The sequence below is a fragment of the Phallusia mammillata genome, chromosome 1 (assembly GCF_965637545.1).
Source record: "Phallusia mammillata chromosome 1, kaPhaMamm4.hap1.1, whole genome shotgun sequence".
In the NCBI taxonomy this organism is placed as follows: domain Eukaryota; kingdom Metazoa; phylum Chordata; class Ascidiacea; order Phlebobranchia; family Ascidiidae; genus Phallusia; species Phallusia mammillata.
The window spans coordinates 10,290,917-10,310,666 of record NC_137252.1 but is presented as its reverse complement, the minus strand read 5'-3'; the positions used below and the strand labels follow the sequence as shown (position 1 = coordinate 10,310,666).

The 19,750-nt window shown below is 37.3% G+C and overlaps 1 pseudogene across 1 annotated transcript; it reads left to right on the top strand.

Moving 5' to 3' along the window:
- The first annotated feature begins 226 nt into the window (after positions 1 to 226).
- LOC145228382 (uncharacterized) lies at positions 227 to 19,571 on the top strand (annotated as a pseudogene). Its single transcript, XR_013860067.1, has 34 exons — positions 227 to 296; positions 568 to 621; positions 1,441 to 1,601; positions 1,866 to 2,119; positions 2,299 to 2,475; positions 2,765 to 2,901; positions 4,009 to 4,104; positions 4,282 to 4,335; positions 4,525 to 4,652; positions 4,792 to 4,904; positions 4,983 to 5,135; positions 5,393 to 5,521; positions 5,657 to 5,825; positions 5,913 to 5,962; positions 6,333 to 6,608; positions 7,022 to 7,228; positions 7,391 to 7,548; positions 7,778 to 7,990; positions 8,376 to 8,510; positions 8,788 to 8,952; positions 9,258 to 9,454; positions 10,147 to 10,308; positions 10,668 to 10,674; positions 10,950 to 11,134; positions 11,959 to 12,083; positions 12,381 to 12,474; positions 12,677 to 12,851; positions 13,459 to 13,632; positions 14,145 to 14,290; positions 15,644 to 15,820; positions 16,645 to 16,812; positions 17,363 to 17,537; positions 18,145 to 18,266; positions 18,788 to 19,571. The product of XR_013860067.1 is annotated as an uncharacterized LOC145228382 (transcript).
- Positions 19,572 to 19,750: the final 179 nt, after the last annotated feature.

Sequence of the window (19,750 nt, the reverse complement as noted above, 5' to 3'; positions counted from 1 at the left end):
CGATCTCAAATGGTTTCCAGAGAAACGAACGATTTTGTTTTAAATACTTTAGTAACCAGAAACGTTGAATATTTAGTGGTATAATAGGATCTAGGAAAAAATGAGCTGTGGCGCAGTCACGAAGCGACTTCCTGCAAAACAACGATGGCCCACTTAGCTTCTATCCATTGTGCTTTTTGCAGCAAACGGTTTGTTTCAGCTCTGCATTGCTTTTAGATTTCGTTTTAGATTCGTTAACAAAGCGGAAATAGCTTTCTTTTGCACCTACTAACACTACTTGAAGATGTTTCACGAAGGTAAGTTAGCAAATATTTTTTTTCGCTTTGTTGACATAAGGTATCACATTGCATTTTAGTTTCGTTATTTGTTTAAAAAAAGTCTATTTAGTCAAATTGCTATATACACAAGCACCAAAATACAAACTCTTCGAAAAATGACTCGTAAGCCGTAAGTGCCATGTTATTACTGCATGACAGACCTGTGATCTGACATTTTAATTGATAACATTGGTGGCTTGCATAAACAATGATTATCATGGTATTTAATCTATGGTTTGTTGTTCAACAGAATCGAGAATCGAACAGCCGCTCTATCCTGGCACTACCAAAAAGAAGCCAGAGCGTAAGTTGCTTTATACAGTTCATAAGATAACAACGGGTTGTGTGAAAAAAAGTTGTACATGTGTTTTGGTATTGCTTGAAATTTATGTAAACTATTTTGTGGGTCGTTTAACGCGATCAGCTACTACCAACAATGGTTTTCAACGTGTTACTATACTTTTTTTACTAAGTTTACTATTCCCGACAAAGTTTTATCCAACATCTTGGCGTCGAACACCAGAACATTTCTTACTATTGTCATGGGGATTGAAAGCCTAAAATGGGTGTATTTTTTGCTTATCGCTAAATTGAGACTAATAAACGACTTCAATCAGACAGATTTGCATCCTATATCATGAGGCACAAGCACATCGGTGTTCATGACACGAATTTTAAGCACTAATTAGAATTATTAATAACATCTTGGTTTGTTAGTAGGATGTTCGGACAATTTAAGAAACACTAGCTATTCGTTCATCGTAAATACTGGGTTTCAAAAACAATGATGAATATGTTATAAATGGAACTGTTATAAGCATATAAGTTACAATTTTCATTGGTTCTTAAAGACGTCAAAATATTGTTGCCTGTGAATGAAAAACAACAACAAAGGTTGGCACGAGTCTTATCTAGACCCTTTCAAACCATAAATCGTGTCTTGCCCAGACCAAATTGGCGACTCTTGAAATTAATTACCATGCTTTAGAAAAAAATAATGTAGTTTTGTAGTGAATCGTGTTTTTATGTCACAAAAATATTGTCAAATCTGAATAAATCAAATGTTGTCCAACTTATTGTTTTACTCTGGTATTCCCAAACTTGGTCATTTTGTTTCTTGCAGCTTCACGACTTCCACCAATCAGCGGTGTGTACAAGTTAAATGAGGCATCGGTTGATGTGAAGGTAAAGTTGGACGTGGACAAGATTCGAGAATATTCCCCTGTACGTACTTAACACCGTCAGTGGAACAATTTTCAACAACTCAAAGCGTCTGTTTTCATGGTAAGAACTGGAGGTTTAATATTAACTGTGTGGCCTTTGCTCAGGTTGGGTTGGTTCCAGTTTAAAACGAGCGTATGGGTCAAAAAGTTTGCCAAACGAACCAACTATAAATTGGCTTGATTGACTTTGTCATTCAATTCTACTGTGACATAACACATTAGTACTTAGGTTGGCTAAAACTTTTACGCAAATACATCATGCTTTACAATGCTCCCAGATTATTATCAGACATGTGTGTTTTAACCTTTCCACCTCGTTCTGCAGGCTTGACAGCAATATAGCCTTGTTTTTTCGATGTGTTGACAAGGCTGCGGTAGAAAAAAATCGAGGGTGCAACAAACAACGACACACTGGTAACATGTGACATAGTTGTGACGTTAAGTGGAGGTTCGCAAGTTGATGGAATGTTCGAGATGCTTCTGCGTCTTCCACAAGATGGCGACGTGTGGACTGGAAACATTAAGCTTTTGTTGGAGAATTCAGATGCGAAGTTTGGTAGTCTGAGCAGACAAAACTCGGTATGCTTGTGTTCAAATTCAGTTAAATTATCATTGTTTGTGCTACATTTTTTACTGCATTTCGCTTACATAGTGTTTACAGCACGGGCGCTGTTATACATCTATCACTTTAACAAATCAACTTACCGCTTTTTTAGAGCCAAGTTTAAGTCACGAAACCTACTCTTTCTTTAAAATAGTTCTTCAAGGAAGTTGGGTTAGACGTTGATTACGTGGAAAAAGCCGTGTTTCCCAAAATCGCTCTTAAGGACTTCCACAATGTTCCTGGCTTCCTGAAATCGAGAAAACTTGACGTCTTTACGGCGTGTGAAGACGCTGGAGTAAAACTTCATTACAATGCTGAGAACAGCAGTGAGGTACATCAGACATTTGTAAAAATTAATGAAAATATTTTATGCATCTCAGAATTGTTGCTAAAATAATTGTTCATTTGCAACGTAAATCCGGTTTTATCTTTAAGTACCATTTTTGTTAAAAAAATTGTAAAATATACCCTCGTTGAAACTAAATAAATCGTTGAAAAATAAATTTCTGTGGTTTTGACGAGCAGATCTTAACTCATTTCTTTGGTGTGCGTTTTCGCCGCAAACGTTGCTCAACAGAAAGTTGCAAGAATAGTCTAACTAATCTCATCGTTATGTATAGATTGCCGATCCGACTCCCGGAAACCCGTGGACCAAAGACGACATGTATGACGTCATGATGAATCATTTCGATAAAAGTGATCGTGACCAGAGGTGTACGGAGTCAAAATTTTTAGACTCCGACTCCAATCCGACTCCGTAAAAATTAACTCCGACTCCAATCCTGCTCCTGATGAAAGGCCTAAAATCAGACTCCGACTCCTGATAATACTCCGGTGTCACAAACAATTCCTGTTCCTACTTTTTAAGTTAATATTACCAAATAAATGAACATTTAAACTGAACAGAAAGAAGGAATAACACTTGTTGCAAAGGTAATTAAAGGTTAAATCACTGTGATAGTATCCAAGCAAAACAAAACAGTTATGACAAAAACTTTTCTTTTCTTTTAAGTTATTAATACCAATAAGACTGAACAAAAAGAAGGAACAACACTCATTGTAAAATGTTTTGCAATTGAAAGTAGAAAAACCACTCCAGTATTGTGAAAAATAAAACATTCCTGACAAAAATCCTGGTTCATTTGATAACAGTGTAAATGGTAAGTAAACATTGGCAGTGGCAATGACAGGACAGTACATTCACAGCTTTGTAAGACATTCATAGAAAGAAAAAAAAACATGCATAAGGAGGATAATAAAAAACTTACTGGGGTAGCATTTTCATTTACAATATTGTTTTACAGATATATGTATAACTACTTTAGGCACTAATTTTTCACTGCATAGATCTTTTCCAGCACTATTTAATACTATTCACTTGATGCACTCCATAAGCCATGTTTTCAATATTTAACAACAGTGACAAATTCACCAAACTTCACTTTGTGGACCATCGTTCTGTTTATCCACTATTTTATTTTTGCTCATTAATTCTGTTAATTTTTCACATCAATATTCATGGTTGCTCGCTCTAAACTGTGATGCTGCACTGTACACTGACACTCCAAACTGTAGTCCTGTCAAAACAATTGTGTGAAAACATAAGGCAAATGTATTTGGACTATTTGCAATGCGATAGCAAGGTTAAAGGTCAAATACATATATCCTATGAGGGCAAATAAAAACATCAAAAAATCACCAAGACGTTGATGAAAGTAAAATAGAATCCGGCTCCGACTCCTGCTCCGGCTGATCTGAAATAACATAAACTCCGGCTCCGGATAGACTCCGGCAAATTTTAGTAAACTCCGGCTCCGGACACTCCGGTACTCCGGTTTGTGTACACCTCTGATCGTGACAACAGCATCTGGTGCATGATCGCTAAGAATCCACCGGATGAGCGATATATGGGTTACTCGTTTGAAATGAACGGATCGAGAGAATTCGGTCTTTTCACTGGGTGATAATAATAATAATAATCGCTTTTTATTCTAAATTTTTACACTGACTTTTACTACGGGTCCAGATGCAAATACCGGGCTGCGTCTTCTCGTTAATTACTTGTTGTTTTTCTTTTCATGGTCAATCTATGGCCATTAAGTTCGTTATTTGATATAACTTTCTACTTTTTAATTAGAGGACAAAAAACACCTTACTTCAGACTAACTGAGTTGTTGTTGCTGAGTCCAAAGTTTTATCGATTTTTTAAACTGGATTTGTTTCATGGCAGGCACAAACGATTTAAATACCCTTTTAATCCACAGACAACAAAGAATTTTAATACATTTTGGAACCATATAGGTTACAAGCTTCAGAAATAGTGGTCAAAACCGTTTAAAGCATTAAACATCAGTTAGAGGTTGTGGTTGTTTTTTGACAGGCACAAGTCTTTCAAAGGACTTTTTATGTCAACGGGAGTCGAACATTCTCATGCTTCTCGAAGGTTCCTTTTCTACTTTGTACACGAAATTGGTCACACCCTGGGTCTAGTACACCCCTTCGAAATTGGTAAAAAAACGATATTCGTCTTCCTTGTGTTGTTTAAAGAAAAACTTTTTGTCATAACCAACTGTTTCACTTGCTACCTATTAAATTCTTCATCCCAGCAGTTATAACATCCGTCTTAGGTATCTATATCTTTGACCAGACAAACCCAAAGAACTTTCCTGGATGAACTATCAGTGGAAGTATGATGCCAGATATGGTACAGGACAATTTTACGACCACTTCGAATATTCCTTTACTGATGAGGAGCTGATAGTCCAAACAAGGCAAATTCAAAAGTTCAATACTCTAATAGAAATATTTATTACATCGTAATCGACGAAATGCATGTAGAATTTTACGAAGGCGTCAAAACACCAAGAAGCAATTACGAAGTATGGGAAAGCCAAATCGCTTTCAACAACAATAGACGAGGATGATGAAGAAGAGAAAGTTAAAGAAAAACTTGAATTTACCATTAAGACACGACCGGAACCTTACAGTGTGGTACTATTTAAATTATATTTACTTAAGCGAATTTTGATAATTGTCCCGTTAGTGTTTGGAGAGGATGGAATGTTTTTATTTTTTGATACGATTACGATATCATATGCATTTCATATTTGCTTGTAAAACTTGTACGGAACTTGCGAGGTTTGTGGGTGTACACCGGTGTACATGCGGCCGCTTGTGACAGGAATAGATCTAGCACCATATATATCACTGTAGTTAGATTACAGGCTTTACTAAATCTTACACTGTAGGGTGAGCTGGTCGACTTGGAAGCGCGATTGAAAAACAGGGGTTCAATTGCGACTGTTGTTGATGGAGATTTAGAGCCGGAAGGAGGAAATGTGACAATGTACGTCACTTACCCGGATGGAAACATCAAGGTAAAATGACAATGCTCGAAATAGTTTCCATTGACTTTGAAAACCACGTTACCGTTAGTTATTGGAAGCACTGCGCATTAACGTAAATTCCAAGCAATGCGTAATAAACCTTATGTCACTTACAATTTTTAACAGATTTGTGGATCTTTTCTACACTATGGTGATTCGTCGGCAATGCATCAGCTGATAATTTTGTATCCACTCATCCAGTTTGGCGAGGGCAAGTCTGGGCCAATTGTCAACGAAACGGGGAAATACTTTGTCACGGCGGTTTACACTGGTGGCGACCACAACGTTGTGTCGAGTAAGTTTGACGTTTTTTTCTGCATCTTAAGGTTAAGGTCTTTAGGATAATCTGTTGTTGCTGATTAAAACAACACAACTGTTGCAGACCAACTGGAAGTGAACATCGATGGAGACAACGAAGAAGATTACAGCAATGTAAGTAGTTTTCCAGCAAAAAGGTATTCAAAAAAAAGTTTACAGAAAAGCTGCAAATGCAACGACAAAAGCCCGCATACTTGTGGACCACATTATGCTACAAAAGTTATTTTTTATGAAAAAACTTCTTAATTAATGTATAAAAGCATAACGCCAATGGTCTACATGATAAGCACCGATGAGCCCCTTTAGATCGAAACAGTCACACTGCACCTAACCTTACATTTTTATATACGTTCACAAACCGACATTTTTTATTGCCTTGAGATCTGCCGGATTTATATAACTGATCGCCACCGTTACCGCATGATGTAACCTACACTGCAAGTACTGGCTTCGGTGATAACGTTCGTAACTTTTTGTGGAACAGGTCAACGTTGCAACCATTCTTGGTGGATCCAGCAACGATCGCTTTGCCAGCGCTTTAAACTTCTGGAAGGAAATCGCCACCGAGGAGCCAGGAAAACAAAAACTTAAAATAGTGTCTTTGCTTGCTATGATCAGCGGTTTATTGCGTGGTAATTCCCGACAAGTTGAATTTGATCCAGAACATAAACATAAGACAGTAACCCTGAAAGGACAGGCCCTTAATCCCGATGACATCATCAAAGCAACCGAAGGATTATTGACGGAGTATCAGAGCTCAGTAAGTTAAACAGGATTTTATTTGCAACAATTCGTGCTCATACCTTGTCGTCGAAAAAATGTGTCTACCTCTTCGATTTACCGCCGGTTAGTTTTGTCGCGATTTTGCTTTAGTTTAACTGACGTTATGTAAAAAAACATGCATTTTAAACTTTTCGGTTTATTAGCCAAACTTTTCTGCAGGGGTTGTAATTGTAGTATAAGTTTTTAGTTGGGGTTCTACATGCAAAGCAATTGTAAGTCCCCCGTTTTGTGCCATAAGCGCTATTAATGCAGACGCACCTGCTGAAAGTCAGGTTTGTTGGAAACCAATGCATTTTGTACAACAACAGTTGAAGCTCACCAAGTACTGGGTTTATTGACTAACTAATCTGTAACGAAATTGTTTAGCAGTCTACCTTAATTCTTCTGCAGGGGACGAAGACAGACAACATCAAGTATAAGCAGCTGGTGTTCAACCGCGGAAAGTTATTGAAAGAAAATGGATATGAGCAGAAGGCCGATGCCGAGTTCAATCAACTAATTGCTGACCTCGTACGAAGAGGCGTCAAATACTCTGTTATAAAATCGACTTCCAAGGAATGGCAAACTCTTTCTCCGTCGTGTAAGTTTTTTAGACATGTTTAAATCTCGCAAATAGTTTACTTGTAGTAACAAATTGTAACACCTTTTAATTTAAAAGGGAAACCAGGACGATTCTGGATGATAATTCTCTAACAGTTATCTGGCCAGTTTTTCGGTGTTAGACCAGGTCGTCTTAAACAACCTAATTGATTTTACATTATAACAAATACCGTAAGTTTATGTGACATAGATACATTAATATCTTCTGAAGAAAAATCCTCAAGTGCTTATCTTCAGAAACGGGTGGAAGAAATCCTTGATTGGTATCCCTCTAAAAAAGTATCAGGGAAAGATCTTAGTGGAATTGGTTTGGAAAAGTAAGTTTGAGACTCCCAAACTATAAAAATGGGCTCAATAAAATGTAAAGAATTATAGACGTTGCACAACAAAAATCATTACAGGCATAATACTGGAAAAGGGGAAAGCTGAAAAAGTTTGGTGATACTTTTAGTTGTTTAGTTCTCTCTTAGTAAAGTAGTTGTTTTTTTGTATTTAAGTACTCAAAAAAACTAAACTTAACCATAGGGCGCGATTCCTTTCTTGCAGTAATTTTAGCAACTTTGATCACGACCATGTCACTCTCGCAACGAAGGTGGTAAGGATGCTGTTCAATAAATACAGCGAGACCAGCGACATCAATGATGTACTGGACTACGCAGACACCATGCAAAAAGGTTATCAGGTCAACGTCCAGGTTCTGCACTGGGCATTAGAGGTTTTTGTGGTCCACAATCGTCCAGCCAAAGAGGCAGGTTTAAAGTAAGTTGTCTTTAAAGTGCTGCCAACAACAAGGCTCTCCAAACAAAAGAAGTTTCGGCTGTATTGCTTTTTGACAGTCAAACATAACGGTGACTTGATTCGTGTCTAACTTCCGGTCATTAAAACATCCTGCGTTTAAAATCCACTAAAGTCTTGGTAGTATTTTCGTGCTAGTTGATTTAGCTAAGTCCAATCATAGCGAGAGAAAGTTTCAGAAATAAAACAACTGACATTTGCTTGGTTTACCACCGAAAAATCACAGATCAAGTTGTTTGCTAGCAAGTTTAAGCAGACTGTTTTCGACATGTTTTTTATGTCTAGAGACTAGAACATGCAAACAGGTAAAACCTTAAGCATGAATTATGATAACAATTTTGAACGACAGGTATCCCAAGCCCAAACCTATGGATAAGTCTACAATGATCAAAGCTGCCATGTCAGAAACCGAACGAGTTGGAACACCAGCCGAAAACTGGATGAACTATTGGCGGTCGGATGCTGACTTAAACTACCATCACAGGTCAACATCTTAAATGTTACCTTAACAACTTTGACATTCTGTGTCGCATTACTTGGGCATCTCCACCACGGTTTTATTCAACTGTTGGCGTGCCATGTTTCTTTAAAATCCATTATTCGCATTATTTTGTATTCCCTTTTTTAGCGTTTCGAAACTTTGTTTCGTTAACATTGGCAATAGTGCTAAAGTATGTGAAAAAAGGGGCAGAAAACAACTATTTTTGAATCAAGCATAATAGGAGAAAGCAAATGTATATTTGACGAAAATATGTTCAAAGGCATTGGCACACATTGTACGCCCCTGTGGACTCTAGTTCGACCAGCGATTTTTCTTCCACGCTGATGCGGGAACGTCAAGGGGAGTTTTTCGCATACATGCATCAACAGATGTTGGCTCGTTAAACGGTGCGGAAAGAGAATCTTGGGGTCTTGATCCAGTAGAGGTAAATGTGATCGTTGTGTGGGCTTATTTTTATCCATCGCCGGAAGTTGAATGCATGAACAGTTTTTAATCGTTTAGCTGCTTTTTTCCTTACGATTAAAGCGGCTTAAATTTTGTTTGATTTAGTTTTGCAAACATATGCCCCAAAACAAAGCTTTTTTACTTGCATTGAAATGTGTCGTGCAAATTGTAGCTGTTTTTAATCTTTTACAGTACGTATAATGGTGTGAACAGCTTAATATAATTCAAATTTATGTTTATGACATTATTTGCAACTTTCCGACACGAGCACGTATTGTCTAACAGCCTTATAACTATTACGAGATCGTTGACGGCTTTGATGCGGGTTTTGAGTTTCACAACGATCCAGAAAACTCTCGCTTTTCACCTCGGAGTGGAGGTCGATGGACCACGGGTACAATTGATAGTTTTCAAACATATGAAAGAGCTTATAACATTGCTATACGCGAAGGAATGGCGCCCGAAGCTTCAAATGTAAATATGTAAATATTTCCGACTTAATTCTCTCGAAACTGCAGCTATGCCTAGTGCTGTATATCAATACTGTATGTGTTTTTAATTCTAAACTGCCGACAATTCAACGTGGTATGTGGTATTTTGCGATGGTATTAGAAGCATAAAATATCGCTGCAGATACGCAGTAATTACGTTATCTATCAATTGTAGGTAGAATATGTGGTATAATCAAAAGGATAACTCAACACAACAATTAAACCATTGTGTCATCCCGGAACGGAACGTCACATAACATATTACGTCACATAAAGTCCGTCGGTTTAAGTCAAACAGATTGTTGGAGCTTTAATTTTTTTGTTACGACGCAATGGTGCGAAATATTAAGCAATTATTTTATATTAAATGTCCAGCACGAAATACCATAACAGGCAATAACGGTATTTCGCTTGGTTCCGGTCTTTAAAATATATTTTATTTCGATATTTCGTTCCGGTGTTTGACCCAAAAAATATTTGTTTTGTTTCGGTATAGCGTTCCGTTCCATTCCGTTATGAAACACTGAATTAAAAAAAATTGGAATTTAATAATTGAAAAATAAAAAAATAGTTTAGTTATTCGAGTTTATGATTTGTCTGTAACAAGTGGATAAAATATGAAATTGCAGATAAATTTATTCGTTTGCAGAAAATCAACTAAACCAAGCGCATTTACCTTTTAGAGTTCCAATGAACACCAACTGGGCGGGTCACATGCTTGAAGCATCATCGCAAACTTGACCGACGGTTGGCTCGATTCATAATTCTGGCCATGGCGAATTCAGTAAAATGGGCGCGCGGCATATAAGTAAACAAATAAAACTTGTAATGACTCTGCAAAATTTGTAGAAACGTACATGTACGCACTTTACGTTTAAATGTGCTAGTGCAGTAATTCCCAACCTTTTTTGTCCTGTGCACCCTTTTAGTCGATAAAGTCTAATTTCCCCCTACAAATTTAGTTTGCTAAAATTTTGTCACAAACGTCAAAAATGACGTCACAATCAGCTCAATCAACTCAATCAAGTGACCTAGACTTTCACAATAATTCGTAAACAAGTGCAAAGCTCTGTCTTTTTTTCTTTCCTCAAAATTTATTAGTAACTTACATCTACTTTCTGCATTGCTGCCTTAAATCGATTATACGAGAACTTTATTTTTCTCAGCTCATTTATGGCAAATGTAGCAATAACACATACCACAGACAACCGGTAAGAGATTAATATTGTGACACCAATTTCCCCTACATATTACAAAATTCCCGCTAGTGGGAAATTCCCTCCTGGTTGGGAACACTGTGCTAGTGTGCAAGTGGTTAGTAGCCATTTAAGAACAAAACAATTTTGAAACAAAAATCCTTTTTTATAGATTCGAAGCAACTTACAAAACATTATAGATGAAAACAATTCTAAAACCTGGGCTATTTTTGAAAAGTCTACATTTTAGTTTTAGTGGAAAATTTAATTCACATTTACTGTTTACCTAGCGTATTAGCTACATGGGCTCCCACGAAGCTTCTATGAGAGATCCCATCTTCTATCGTTGGCACAAGCGCATTGACGACCTATGGCAGAAATTTGCGGACACTCAGTCGGCGGAGCTGACATCTGGTCCGGATGTCGTTATTACTCCAAATGATGTCATCATATCAACTCACCCAAATCCGCCTGGGTGCGTAATTAAAAGTGTACTAAAATGATAACACGCAATATACTATGACACTTTATGACCCTGTTGACTCGTTGTTCTGGCCACAGTTTATCATATGACTTTGATTTTCACTCTGTTTGAACAAATTTATTATCCGAAAATCTGTTTTGGGCATATTCCAAAAGCCAACATCAACCTTAAACGTTTTTATCCTGTTGGAATTATGATTGAGTTCTTAAAACTTATTCTGACGTTTGGCCTACAGAAAAATTATCCAAAATCAAACAAAGCCTATACGTAAAGGATCGAATAAATGATAAGCTGCGGCCAGTGCACACTGTCTACACTAGCCAATGGGATGGATCTCTCGTCACCAGCTACACTGATGAGACCTTATAGGTCGAAACAGTGTGCACTGGCTGCAGCTTATCATTTTTTGGCTCGATGCTTTTACATTGATACTGTGACACTGAGTCGACTTCACTTTGGTTCCCAAGCAGTTGCTTGGCCGTTGTGAGCCAGTCTCCTTTGTGGTGTATGCCCAGTTGTTGCATCGCACAGACTAGGTGAGGCATGGGTTTTACCCTGTTACTCCCATCAAATTGGAGTGCCGTTGAATGGCCACACTAGCCAATGCGGCCAATCTCTCGTCAACAGCTGCACTGATGAGGCCTTATAGGTTGAAACAGTGTGCACTGTCTGAAACTAAGCTTAGTTTAAGATAAAGAGATTTTTAGCAAATCAGCCATCTCAGAGAACAAGCTTAAACTTGTTGTTTTTGTTTTTTATTATGTTTTTACATTGAATTCAATAAACGATGTATTTCGGTTTTCTACTTCAAACAGGCAGTTTTCTTCGGATGAAATGCTCACGTACTTAGGTCCACCACAGAATAAGTATGAGTGGGACAATAAAATCTCTCACGCCCCATTCTACTATCACATCCGCCTCAGACGCACTTCATATATTGGTGAGCAATACTTTCTTAAATCAGGTCTGGTTATTTGTGTCAGGTTAGATTTTAACATTTCAAAGAAACGAGTCTTTTATGTCGTAAATTCACCGTTGGTAATTCTAACTTTGGAGCCTATTTCCGGCTATTTTTTCTAACATCGTGTTCGAACCTGGTTGAGCCCATAAAACAGCAAATGATTTTAACATACGGCATTTAAAATGATACTTAAATTTTGTTCTAGGATTAAACAAATATAATGTGAAATATTTTGAGTAAAATATAGGACTAAAATATGCGTTTATGTGTGTACAGGAAGCATTAATTTGACTTTTCGGATCTTCATATGTCCTGCTCGGGTGGTTGAACAGAGAAAACGTTGGATCGAAATGGACAAGTTTGTTTACAAGTAAAAAAAACAACATACCTACAAATATTTTCTCTTCGCAAGCATCAATAACGGTTTTCTCTTGGGCACTGGTTGTGCCCTTGGGTCACAAAAACAGTTTACAGTGGGCACGCTTTGTTTTGAACAATACAAACGTGGCCATTTTTTTCAAACTGTCGCAGCTTTAAACTTAAGTGAACCCTGACTAAATTTGTCCGTGCAGGATGTCGAGTGATCAGACCAATGCAGTCATCAGCAGACCCGATCGTCATTCCTCAGTTACCAAACGTGTGCCATCCGATATGGCGGATAACATCGAAACCGTGTTCACACAACCTCATCAAGGCCACTGTGAGTGTGGTTGGCCGTACTCCATGTTGCTACCAAGAGGAACTTCTGTAAGAGTTTATTTTTTTCTTTCTTTCTGAGTTTAAATACGCGCGAAATTCCTGAAAAACTATGATGATTCGGACTCGTATAAGCCTAGTATACAATGGTTTATATATCCTAGTGGTAACAAACCATTACTCATTTTTAAAATTTTTGCTTTTGTAATTTGTTTGTTTTTTAAATGGGGTCAGTCACAGTATTTACGGATGGGATAAGCTGATTTATTGCCATAAAATGTCACATATTACATATATTTTTGTACCTTTGTTTAACGTGGTGAAGGACTACACAATAATATATTTTACTCAATACTTCGCAGCGAGGTATTTTGAATAGAAAATGTAAATAGAAAAAGACTGAAATAGGTAGTTTTTAATCAGGAGTTGGGAAACAGCGGCCTATTAGAATATTTAATCTGGCCCGCATCAGAGTGGCAAACACAAAACGATGAAAAGAAGCCAAAAATTTTTAGTGTGTGGTAATTTGTAATTACTTTCTTTCAATCTGTGGGTAATTTGAGGCAATTTATGGGGCGTAATACAGTACTAAACAGAAGTCTCACTCCTGTTTCAGATAATACTAAGCTATTGTTTTACAACGTTACATGTTTCTTAGGAGGGCGAGGAGTGGAAATTGTGTGTCTTCATCAGCGATAACAATTTAGATGGGATTGAGAGAACCAACACTTGCGGAAGTATGAGTTACTGTGGAACAAGTGGTGCTCGCTACCCCGATCAGCAAGTAATGGGATATCCCTTTGCTACTGATATTACAATCCAGGGAACAACAGTGAGTAGTATAATCCATTTTCTAGTTTGAAAACTCCGTTTTTTTAACTTGGAAGTGTCCTACGATCTACCAAACTTTTGTTAGTCAGTTAACTTTACAATTTAAAAACTCAACATCATTGCATGTTATACCCTATATGTTATAAACGACCTTATTACGTGTTTAAAGTCACTAGCACAACTAAACACTCAAATTATTGAAAAAATGAATAAATACACTAATCGTAGCTTTAATTTTACGGACACCTGAAGTTAAGTTTAGGAAAATGTTGCAAGCATGTCTATTGGTGTTAGTCACAAACTATTTAAAACATTAAGCTTTTCAATTCGCAATTAGGAAAGTGGCTAATGTATTTTGTACACAACCAAACTTATTGCTTATATGAATAAAAAATATGCTGTCATCGCACAAATACTTTGTTGTACGACAAGTACGGCTCTACAGTGTTAATGTTGTTTAATGGTTATAGTATAAGTATTGTGTGTTAAAGTAAACATTCTTTTGCACTACAGGCTTACGTGAAACAAGCGAGTGAGTTCTCCGGGCGTCAGGATTTGTTCGTGTACACTCAAGTGACGCAGGATTATGGAATCACGTTTAAGGACTACAGCGACGAGTTCAGGAGACAGAAAAACTTCGGCATGCAGGCGCTAAAACGGTTAGTTTCTTATCTTTGTGGTTTGGTTTAAATCTTGATCATCAACACCATATGTTTTGACAAACTCAACACAACAATTAAACCATTGTGTCATCCCGGAACGGAACGTCACATAACATATTACGTCACATAAAGTCCGTCGGTTTAAGTCAAACAGATTGTTGGAGCTTTAATTTTTTTGTTACGACGCAATGGTGCGAAATATTAAGCAATTATTTTATATTAAATGTCCAGCACGAAATACCATAACAGGCAATAACGGTATTTCGCTTGGTTCCGGTCTTTAAAATATAATTTATTTCGATATTTCGTTCCGGTGTTTGACCCAAAAAATATTTGTTTTGTTTCGGTATAGCGTTCCGTTCCATTCCGTTATGAAACACTGAATTAAAAAAAATTGGAATTTAATAATTGAAAAATAAAAAAATAGTTTAGTTATTCGAGTTTATGATTTGTCTGTAACAAGTGGATAAAATATGAAATTGCAGATAAATTTATTCGTTTGCAGAAAATCAACTAAACCAAGCGCATTTACCTTTTAGAGTTCCAATGAACACCAACTGGGCGGGTCACATGCTTGAAGCATCATCGCAAACTTGACCGACGGTTGGCTCGATTCATAATTCTGGCCATGGCGAATTCAGTAAAATGGGCGCGCGGCATATAAGTAAACAAATAAAACTTGTAATGACTCTGCAAAATTTGTAGAAACGTACATGTACGCACTTTACGTTTAAATGTGCTAGTGCAGTAATTCCCAACCTTTTTTGTCCTGTGCACCCTTTTAGTCGATAAAGTCTAATTTCCCCCTACAAATTTAGTTTGCTAAAATTTTGTCACAAACGTCAAAAATGACGTCACAATCAGCTCAATCAACTCAATCAAGTGACCTAGACTTTCACAATAATTCGTAAACAAGTGCAAAGCTCTGTCTTTTTTTCTTTCCTCAAAATTTATTAGTAACTTACATCTACTTTCTGCATTGCTGCCTTAAATCGATTATACGAGAACTTTATTTTTCTCAGCTCATTTATGGCAAATGTAGCAATAACACATACCACAGACAACCGGTAAGAGATTAATATTGTGACACCAATTTCCCCTACATATTACAAAATTCCCGCTAGTGGGAAATTCCCTCCTGGTTGGGAACACTGTGCTAGTGTGCAAGTGGTTAGTAGCCATTTAAGAACAAAACAATTTTGAAACAAAAATCCTTTTTTATAGATTCGAAGCAACTTACAAAACATTATAGATGAAAACAATTCTAAAACCTGGGCTATTTTTGAAAAGTCTACATTTTAGTTTTAGTGGTAAATTTAATTCACATTTACTGTTTACCTAGCGTATTAGCTACATGGGCTCCCACGAAGCTTCTATGAGAGATCCCATCTTCTATCGTTGGCACAAGCGCATTGACGACCTATGGCAGAAATTTGCGGACACTCAGTCGGCGGAGCTGACATCTGGTCCGGATGTCGTTATTACTCCAAATGATGTCATCATATCAACTCACCCAAATCCGCCTGGGTGCGTAATTAAAAGTGTACTAAAATGATAACACGCAATATACTATGACACTTTATGACCCTGTTGACTCGTTGTTCTGGCCACAGTTTATCATATGACTTTGATTTTCACTCTGTTTGAACAAATTTATTATCCGAAAATCTGTTTTGGGCATATTCCAAAAGCCAACATCAACCTTAAACGTTTTTATCCTGTTGGAATTATGATTGAGTTCTTAAAACTTATTCTGACGTTTGGCCTACAGAAAAATTATCCAAAATCAAACAAAGCCTATACGTAAAGGATCGAATAAATGATAAGCTGCGGCCAGTGCACACTGTCTACACTAGCCAATGGGATGGATCTCTCGTCACCAGCTACACTGATGAGACCTTATAGGTCGAAACAGTGTGCACTGGCTGCAGCTTATCATTTTTTGGCTCGATGCTTTTACATTGATACTGTGACACTGAGTCGACTTCACTTTGGTTCCCAAGCAGTTGCTTGGCCGTTGTGAGCCAGTCTCCTTTGTGGTGTATGCCCAGTTGTTGCATCGCACAGACTAGGTGAGGCATGGGTTTTACCCTGTTACTCCCATCAAATTGGAGTGCCGTTGAATGGCCACACTAGCCAATGCGGCCAATCTCTCGTCAACAGCTGCACTGATGAGGCCTTATAGGTTGAAACAGTGTGCACTGTCTGAAACTAAGCTTAGTTTAAGATAAAGAGATTTTTAGCAAATCAGCCATCTCAGAGAACAAGCTTAAACTTGTTGTTTTTGTTTTTTATTATGTTTTTACATTGAATTCAATAAACGATGTATTTCGGTTTTCTACTTCAAACAGGCAGTTTTCTTCGGATGAAATGCTCACGTACTTAGGTCCACCACAGAATAAGTATGAGTGGGACAATAAAATCTCTCACGCCCCATTCTACTATCACATCCGCCTCAGACGCACTTCATATATTGGTGAGCAATACTTTCTTAAATCAGGTCTGGTTATTTGTGTCAGGTTAGATTTTAACATTTCAAAGAAACGAGTCTTTTATGTCGTAAATTCACCGTTGGTAATTCTAACTTTGGAGCCTATTTCCGGCTATTTTTTCTAACATCGTGTTCGAACCTGGTTGAGCCCATAAAACAGCAAATGATTTTAACATACGGCATTTAAAATGATACTTAAATTTTGTTCTAGGATTAAACAAATATAATGTGAAATATTTTGAGTAAAATATAGGACTAAAATATGCGTTTATGTGTGTACAGGAAGCATTAATTTGACTTTTCGGATCTTCATATGTCCTGCTCGGGTGGTTGAACAGAGAAAACGTTGGATCGAAATGGACAAGTTTGTTTACAAGTAAAAAAAACAACATACCTACAAATATTTTCTCTTCGCAAGCATCAATAACGGTTTTCTCTTGGGCACTGGTTGTGCCCTTGGGTCACAAAAACAGTTTACAGTGGGCACGCTTTGTTTTGAACAATACAAACGTGGCCATTTTTTTCAAACTGTCGCAGCTTTAAACTTAAGTGAACCCTGACTAAATTTGTCCGTGCAGGATGTCGAGTGATCAGACCAATGCAGTCATCAGCAGACCCGATCGTCATTCCTCAGTTACCAAACGTGTGCCATCCGATATGGCGGATAACATCGAAACCGTGTTCACACAACCTCATCAAGGCCACTGTGAGTGTGGTTGGCCGTACTCCATGTTGCTACCAAGAGGAACTTCTGTAAGAGTTTATTTTTTTCTTTCTTTCTGAGTTTAAATACGCGCGAAATTCCTGAAAAACTATGATGATTCGGACTCGTATAAGCCTAGTATACAATGGTTTATATATCCTAGTGGTAACAAACCATTACTCATTTTTAAAATTTTTGCTTTTGTAATTTGTTTGTTTTTTAAATGGGGTCAGTCACAGTATTTACGGATGGGATAAGCTGATTTATTGCCATAAAATGTCACATATTACATATATTTTTGTACCTTTGTTTAACGTGGTGAAGGACTACACAATAATATATTTTACTCAATACTTCGCAGCGAGGTATTTTGAATAGAAAATGTAAATAGAAAAAGACTGAAATAGGTAGTTTTTAATCAGGAGTTGGGAAACAGCGGCCTATTAGAATATTTAATCTGGCCCGCATCAGAGTGGCAAACACAAAACGATGAAAAGAAGCCAAAAATTTTTAGTGTGTGGTAATTTGTAATTACTTTCTTTCAATCTGTGGGTAATTTGAGGCAATTTATGGGGCGTAATACAGTACTAAACAGAAGTCTCACTCCTGTTTCAGATAATACTAAGCTATTGTTTTACAACGTTACATGTTTCTTAGGAGGGCGAGGAGTGGAAATTGTGTGTCTTCATCAGCGATAACAATTTAGATGGGATTGAGAGAACCAACACTTGCGGAAGTATGAGTTACTGTGGAACAAGTGGTGCTCGCTACCCCGATCAGCAAGTAATGGGATATCCCTTTGCTACTGATATTACAATCCAGGGAACAACAGTGAGTAGTATAATCCATTTTCTAGTTTGAAAACTCCGTTTTTTTAACTTGGAAGTGTCCTACGATCTACCAAACTTTTGTTAGTCAGTTAACTTTACAATTTAAAAACTCAACATCATTGCATGTTATACCCTATATGTTATAAACGACCTTATTACGTGTTTAAAGTCACTAGCACAACTAAACACTCAAATTATTTATAAAATGAATAAATACACTAATCGTAGCTTTAATTTTACGGACACCTGAAGTTAAGTTTAGGAAAATGTTGCAAGCATGTCTATTGGTGTTAGTCACAAACTATTTAAAACATTAAGCTTTTCAATTCGCAATTAGGAAAGTGGCTAATGTGATGAATTTGTTTTAAAACAAGCTTAACTCGCGGAAATAGTAAACCACAATTTGCAAAGCGTTTTCTGATTTAAATTAGTGAAATAACAGTCCCAAGGTAAGTATTTTCTTTGCGCAGAACAAATCTTGTAAATGGACGGATGCGGGTTTTGATCGACGACGCATTTCGCACCACTGACAGAATCAATTGTGTAGCGATAAGATTTCAGGGGCGCGGAGCTGGTGCAGGCTCTTACCAAATCAGTAAGGCTGACTTGGGTGTCAGATTAAACACCACCAACAATTTAAGCGGACCTCCATACCCATTGACTGTGAATGGACAGACCGCTTTTACTGTGCCTGAGGTCGGATTGATCGACGCATTACGCATACTGTGTTGGTAGTGCTCTGTCAAAATAAAAGTAATGTGATGATACCCATTGCTAGCGGCCCAGTTGGTCAAAACTGTTTCTGTATTTGTTCCACTTGGATCTATGTAACAATACATGTACTTTGCCTACGTATCTTTTACCTAGATGACAAATCATTGATAACCTGATTGCATCGTAGACTCATGTCAGTTACGCAGTAATAGTTATATGTTTGAAACCAAATAATTCGGAACGGCTTGCTGTGACTGTACTAAAACAGTTTCGTGGGCTACTTTTTATGTAGAATCGGAAGATCGCCGCTTAATTTTTATGCAAGTTTTCCTTTTTCTCCGCAAGCCACTGGTTGCACATCCCTGGGAGATGTAACAAACAAAGATACAGCATCATTAAATATACGGACTGTGTTGCAAAGTATAGCTCTTGTAAACATGTGTTGAAACTGAATAAGCTGAATAAATATGTATACAGTGTTTTTTTTAAGGTGTTTTGGGGGACCGAAACGGTCCCCCAAATTTCTCCAGCGGTTTCCCAAAATTCCAAAATTCCAAAAAAAACCAAAATTTGGCAAATATGGCTATTTTTGGTATTTAAATGAAACACTTGCGGTCTCTTAAAACTATCTAGCGGTCACCCAAACCAAACCTTAAAAAAACCTGTATGTATAAGTAGATTTTTTTTCTTTTTCATTAGCTTATCGCGCCATAATTATT